The 7,576-nt window shown below is 36.0% G+C and overlaps 1 long non-coding RNA gene across 1 annotated transcript in view; it reads left to right on the top strand.

Annotated features, from left to right (window-relative positions):
* The first annotated feature begins 5,330 nt into the window (after window positions 1–5,330).
* The window catches only part of LOC138372255 (uncharacterized), a 4,963-nt gene continuing 2,717 nt past the window's right edge, over window positions 5,331–7,576 (top strand). Inside the window, exons 1-2 of the long non-coding RNA XR_011230777.1 lie at window positions 5,331–5,410; window positions 6,522–6,628. This is a non-coding gene — a long non-coding RNA (uncharacterized lncRNA). The remainder of the gene's footprint in view (window positions 5,411–6,521; window positions 6,629–7,576) is intronic.

Raw genomic sequence — 7,576 nt, forward strand, 5'->3', positions numbered from 1 at the left:
ACAGTTCACAGGTCTTGTAGGATTTTATCGTTCATTTATTGCTGGATTCTCTATTATAGCCGCTCTGCTTTACAAGTTGCAAAGAAAAGATGAACCCTTTGTTTGGGGAGAGGCCCAGGATCAGTCATTCAAAAAACTCAAAGCAGCCTTGATTTCATCACCTGTCCTTAGGTACCCAGATTTTTCTAAACCTTTTACGTTGGTTACAGCCCAGCAAACACAGAACGTTTGTGGACGTTTTTAAATGGTTCCACAAAGGTAATACTGTAACTTTTGACATAAATACGTATATCTGACATTCTTAAAACCAAAGGATATAACTAAAAACATATATTCTTATGACACAGTTTTTTAAGATTTATGTAAAAATTTAAAAATAATAGTAAATGCTATGGTATTATAATGTTTTCATGCTTTATATTTAAGAATAAATAATTTTCAGTCAACATTTAGTTTTTTTTGTTTACTTTCTGTAAAGCTATCCAATTTACGTTCTTATAACATAAATATAACATTTATATGACGTCAGTATAACGTTATTTACACGACATCATTACGTTATTATGATGTTATATTAACGTATAATTCCTGTGTGAAAACCAGAATATATATTGAACTTTATGTTTTAAACATTGTAAAGTTATCATAAAACTTGGATTAGACGGTAAGCATGCTTTACTTATGAAAATATACAAACAAATCAACAAAAACATTTTAACATAAAAAACATAAACATAACATAAATTAATTGCATGCATGGGAGTTAACTGGAACTCTGTAATATTGCATACATGAACCTTAAGGTACAAACCCAGTGTATTTACTCATACAGTTCTTTCCTAAATCTAAATTTTTCCAATTTTTACACTTTGTTTCGAGTTCTGTCTTGTGTTGCTACTTTTAATACCCCATTAATGTCCCCTTTGTTATGTCCATTCATCCCATTGTGCACCTCTACCATATATCACTCCTAATTCTTTGCTTTTCTAGAGAATGTAATATAAGCTTTGACAATCTTTCTTCATATGACAGGTTAACAGGTAGAACAAAGATTACCATTTATATATGGATAACCATTATAAGTCGGTTTGAATGAGTGAATTGCTGCTTGAAGATAGGTATATACACGTGTATATACACGTGTATATACAATCTATCAGATTGCATCGTGGTGAGCCTAAAACCCTTCAGATCCAAGCAAAGGGTAAAATGCCAGCAGATACAATTGCGAACACATTGATACCAAAATGAAAGACATATGACGAGAATTGAGGTAACCAAAGTGAAAAGTGTGTTCACATTACATTGCACTAGAGTGCTCCCAGGTTACTTTCTCTCACTTTCTCTGTTTTGTGTGGATGGTCCGCCGTGCTTTCATCACGTCAGCGGGTGGAGCACGCTGCTGTTTTTGACATTTCATGCATAAATTCCGGTTGGAAATTCTATTGCGAACACATTGATACCAAAATGAAAGACCTAGGATGACAATTGAGGTGACCAGAATGAAAAGAGTGTATACATTTTATCGCTCTTGTGCGCTCCCTGGTAACACGCTCTCGCTTTCTCTGTTTGTTGCGGATGGTAAGCCGGGCTTTTGGAGTTTATATGCCTTTAGTCCTGTAGAGAATTCTATTGCGAACACATTGATGCTAAATTGAAAAACCTAGGATGAGAATTGAGGTAACAAAGTTGAAAAGGGTATACACTTTTCAGTATTATCACGCTCAGCTTTCTTTTTCTGGTACCCTTGGCCTACATTCATCTTGTCGGCGGGTGGAGCGCGCTGCTGTCTTTGACATTATATGCACATAGTTCTGTTGGGAATTCTATTGCGAACGCATTGATACCAAAATGAAAGACATAGGACGAGAATTAAGGTGACAAAGTTGAAAAGAGTATACACTTTTCAGTATTTCCGCACACTACCAGGGAATGTCCAAAAAAAAATGGAGAGAGTGGAGGGGTAACTTGCTCAAAACGCGAAATTGTTTGGGGAGATTAACTTTCGTTCAATACTATTATGCAAGAGGAGCGACACATCTATGGTTCATCCAATAAAATCAGCAGACTTCTAGATGTTACTACTGCTCGGCTTAGACTCGGTTACAAGTATTTCTGGGAATTCTCATTATCTGCCGATGTAGACCTGACCAAATGTTAACTGTCAACAAAATTATTCGCACACCCTCCGTCACTATGTGATAGTGAATTCAGAGACAAGTTTATAACCAATGTACCAACGATGTGTCAATATTTCATTCAAAATTATCTGGTACCAGAAATTTTAGCCAAATATCCCCAGTTTGCTAACTGTAAGTAGTAACAAAGTGATTGTAACCTATCCACCGCTGCCCACTGGATGGGGGGCGGTGTGCAGGACAAACATATCAATTGTGACACTAGCTCTCCACATATGTCAGTTGCTTAATTTAGAAACTGTACTTGTGATCGATCTCGAACCCATTGTTGATGTGACGACTTATACTGAATTTTGTAACTAGCTCATCAAGATTGTAACTTGCTTAGCTAAATGAATTGTGGGGTTCAGTCCCTGAGCCCATTATGTGCCTCTGCAACCCTTTCCACTACCGCCCACAAGATGGGTATGGGATGCATAATAAATGAACTAAACTAACTTTAAGGCATCCTGAAAGAAAGCTTGGAGGGTTTGAAAAATTGCAGAACGAAGCCGTGAGGATAATCCTTGGGTGCCCTCGTACCACAAAGATACTTAATATGAGAAAGGAACTTAATATTCCGAGCGTTGTTTATCGTGTTACTGAAAATAACTGTCAAATTGGTATAAAAATGCTTAGGCTAGCTCATCCTAACCCTTGCACAGAAGCCCTCCAGAATTTCTTTATTGAATGTTGAAAACAACCCTCAAGTTGACTATTTCCGTAACAGCATGCACTCCTGTATGCTAATCCCCACAATCACCAAGCCCACCCGAGTCACTCAAACATCTGCCACTACCCTGGATCACCTTTGGACTAATATAACAGCTCCCCTTACATCTGGGGTAATTTATGACAGAACAACTGACCACTATCCTACTTTCCTCATAGCAAACATTGACACATCACCACCAGAAACCAAAAAACTTTCATTCAGGCTACATAGTGAATCAGCTTTAGGCAATCTCTCTAATGCACTTCACAATATTAACTGGGAATCTGAATTTAATAATTCACAGGATATAAACTCATCAACTAACCTCTTTCTCTACAAAACTCTAAGCCTCTACAACACTCACTGTCCCCTCCTTACCAAACAAGTAACTGATAAAAGAAAAAATAACCCGTGGCTCACAAGTGGCATAATTAAATCAATCAACAAAAAACATGAATACGAAAAGAAATTTAGGAGTGGCCTAATTCCAATGGAAGTAGTTAAAAGGTACTCGTCAGTGCTTACCAGTATCATAAGAAAAGCAAAACTTTCATATTATGAGACTAGATTCAAAGAAGCAAAAGGCAACATGAAAAGCACATGGAATACCATCTCTAACATCCTGGGAACTAAACAACACTCCCACAACCAGATAACACTCTCTAAGGATGGCCTTACACTGTCATCTGACTTAGAAATGGCGAATGAATTTAATAGCTTCTTTTCATCGATTGGTGCTAACCTTGCAAGTAAAATCCCACAGACTCAGACACATATCAACACATATCTCTCAGGCAGCTATCCAAACTCTCTTCTCCTCTCACCAGTCAGCCCGTCAGATGTTGTGTCCATCATACATTCACTAAAAACCAAAGCTGGGAACATCAGTGAAATCCCATCCATTGTATACAAGAGCGCCTCCCATATGCCCTTGCACCACCTATAGCTCTGCTGTTCAACAAATCCCTTGAGTGTCATACATTCCCTGATATCCTTAAAAACGCAAGAGTAACGCCAGTTCATAAAGGAGCTAGTGGATTATGTTGCATCTCTGCTTGCCTTGATGACTGAAAGAAAGCTTAAAGGGCTTGAAAACTTGCAGAACGAAGCCTTGAAGATAATCCTTGGATGTCCCTAGTACCACAAAGATACTTAACATGAGGAAGGAACTTAATATTAACTTAATAATAGAATATGAGTGCATATTCTACTGCATTACTATTTGTAATGATCCTCATATTGTGCTTCAGTAATCCAATGTATAACCCTGAGATGTTTTCCTAATTGTACTTAGGATTCCTTGTTCATTATTGTGTATTGTTCTGATCTGCTTTTGTGTCAAATTCTTGCATCGTACCTGTAAACAATTTTTTGACAATTTTACTGTAATTATCCTACTTAAAATCATCTGTACTTGTAAAGTAAAGCTGTAATGTACCTGTTAAACACTTTTTATCAATTTTACATTTAATTATTTCTCTAAAACTCTGTTTAAGAATTTGCTCAAAGATTAGTTTAAGGACTTGCCCGAAACTCTATATATGCAAGCTAGTGGTTTTACAAGATTATAATTCTAACTTAAGCTCTATGTTGTGTCTTAACCCCCCAATGTACGTTCTTGTATATATATAAATAAATAAAATAAATAAATAACGAGGGATCGAGGCATTAATGCGCAGTACGTGCTTCCCTCATCTGTGACGTCACAGCGCCATCTGACGACAGCATAAACACAGGCGGCCATTTTATGTTCCACCAAGATTAAAAAAAAAAAAATAATTTTGCCCCGAGGGGCGAGTTTATTGGGCAGCGCCCAATGTGTTCGCAATAGAATGTTCTACAAGAACATGTATAAAATAAGTGACACAGAGATTATTGATGTGTGTATTTGTGTGGGTGATTATAAATATGCATGTGTATGTATATATGTATACGTATATATATATATATATATATGTACATGTATGTATGAGAGTGTGTACATGTATATATAACATTAATAATTTTGTAACTAGCGTCAAAAATTGTTATTTGCTTAGCTAAACAAACTAGAGAGTTCAGTTCCTGAACCCATTATGTGCCTCTGTAATCCTTTACACCACCGCCCACGGGATGGGTATGGGGTGCATAATAAAGAAAGATATTGAAATAATAAGGGTATGAAATGTATCAACATAAAACATTAATGTTAATGGCCATCAGGTAAAATCAGGTTATTATTTGTAAAGAATTTAAATGAGTTAAACTAAATACGAACTTAATATGTTTTGCTAACGCAAAAATATATTCCCGAGGTATTGTAATTGCAAATAAATATTTAATACAATTATTTGTATCATTTTTTTTATTTTAGATTTCCGTATTGCTTGATAATATATAATAGCGTTTAGATAATGCTAGCGCTGGACATTCTTTAGGCTCGTTGCATGTTGTGGTAGTCGCCGCCATTTTAAAACCGTGTCGAGAGGGACGGCTGCTGGCTTATCCACAAAATCCTGCTGCATCTTCAATAGTTAAGGTAACTGTTTTCTTTTATTTGCTCTTAGACATGTGTAGTATATATATAAGCTTGTGGTGGTAGGCTGGATGGTGTGTTGATGGCCCTGGAGGCGTGTTGATGGCCTGGAGGCGTGTTGATGGCCCTGGCTGGATGGTGTGTTGATGGTGGTGTTGTGTTGATGGCCCTGGAGGTGTGTTGATGGTGGTGTTGTGTTGATGGCCCTGGAGGTGTGTTGATGGTGGTGTTGTGTTGATGGCCCTGGAGGTGTGTTGATGGTGGTGTTGTGTTGATGGCCCTGGAGGTGTGTTGATGGTGGTGTTGTGTTGATGGCCCTGGAGGTGTGTTGATGGTGGTGTTGTGTTGATGGCCCTGGAGGTGTGTTGATGGTGGTGTTGTGTTGATGGCCCTGGAGGTGTGTTGATGGTGGTGTTGTGTTGATGGCCCTGGAGGCGTGTTGATGGCCCTGGAGGTGTGTTGGTGGCCCTAGCTGGAGGTGTGTTGATGGCCCTATATATTATATTAGGAATATCAGAGGTCCCAGGACAATTATTGTGCATGTGTAGTATGTATATTTATGTAGTATATTTGGCATATTTAATGGCATTTAGTTAAGGCCACTTAGTGGCATGTCTCTGCACCGTTTCCAGTTTGTTGATATGCTTTCTAAGATATGGGCACCATACAACTGCTGCATACTCCAACTTTGGTGTAACAAAAATTGTGAACAATTTCAAAATTTTCAAAATTTCAATTTCAAAATTTCAAAAAATGCATTTTTATATCATTAGTATTGAATAATAATAATGCAAATAATTGACTTATAAATGATGTACAATTAATTGGTAGGTGATATTATATTATTAATATTTTTTCATTCTTGCAAAGCCTTAACAAAGCCATTAACATGTTAATATAAACTTGATCACCTTCCACTTATTTTCTCATGTGCTACCTACATGTACAAAACCTTATTCCTAAATGCATATTTTGTTCTGAAGCTTGTCCTTTATATGTTGTGTATCACCATCTCTGGAGAGTTTTATCTGATTGATGTATAAATTACTTTTAATTTTACAGAATATTATTGTTATACTGAATTTATTATTATATAAATAACTTAATTTTACAGAATCATCTATCAACGCACATCCACAAGTTGAGGAGGAGGATGTGACCTTCCAGATTTCTCAAGTACTGAAACATAGACCAAACAGGCCTGGTGGATCTAGGTACAAGGTAAAATAATTTAAATTTTTTTTTTTTTTTTCCTAATTGTCCGATATATATATATATATATATATATATATATATATATATATATATATATATATGTCGTACCTAGTAGCCAGAACGCACTTCTCAGCCTACTATGCAAGGCCAAATTTGCCTAATAAGCCAAGTTTTCCTGAATTAATATATTTTCTATAATTTTTTTCTTATGAAATGATAAAGCTACCCATTTCATTATGTATGAGGTTAATGTTTTTTTATTGGAGTTAAAATTAACGTAGATATATGACCGAACCTAACCAACCCTACCTAACCTAACCTAACCTATCTTTATAGGTTAGGTTAGGTTAGGTAGTAGAGAAAGTTAGGTTAGGTTAGGTAGGTTAGGTAGTCGAAAAACAATTAATTCATGAAAACTTGGCTTATTAGGCAAATCGGGCCTTGCATAGTAGGCTGAGAAGCGAGTTCTGGCTACTAGGTACGACATATATATATATATATATATATATATATATATATATATATATATATATATATATATATATATATATATATATATATATATATATATATATATATATAGTGTGTGTGTGTGTGTCGTACCTAGTAGCCAGAACGCACATCTCAGCCTACTATACAAGGCCCGGTTTTCCTAATAAGCCAAGTTTTCATGAATTAATGTTTTTTCGACTACCTAACCTAACATTTTCAGCTACCTAACCTAACCTATAAAGATAGTTTAGGTAGGGTTGGTTAGGTTCGGTCATATATCTATATTAATTTTAACTCCAATAAAAAAAGAATTGACCTCATACATAATGAAATGGATAGCTTTATCATTTCATTAGAAAAAAAATAGAGAAAATATATTAATTAATGAAAACTTGGCTTATTAGGCAAATCGGGCCTTGCATAGTAGGCTGAAAAGTGCATTCTGGCTACTAGGTACGACAT

The sequence above is a fragment of the Procambarus clarkii genome, chromosome 38 (genome assembly GCF_040958095.1).
Source record: "Procambarus clarkii isolate CNS0578487 chromosome 38, FALCON_Pclarkii_2.0, whole genome shotgun sequence".
Taxonomy (NCBI): domain Eukaryota; kingdom Metazoa; phylum Arthropoda; class Malacostraca; order Decapoda; family Cambaridae; genus Procambarus; species Procambarus clarkii.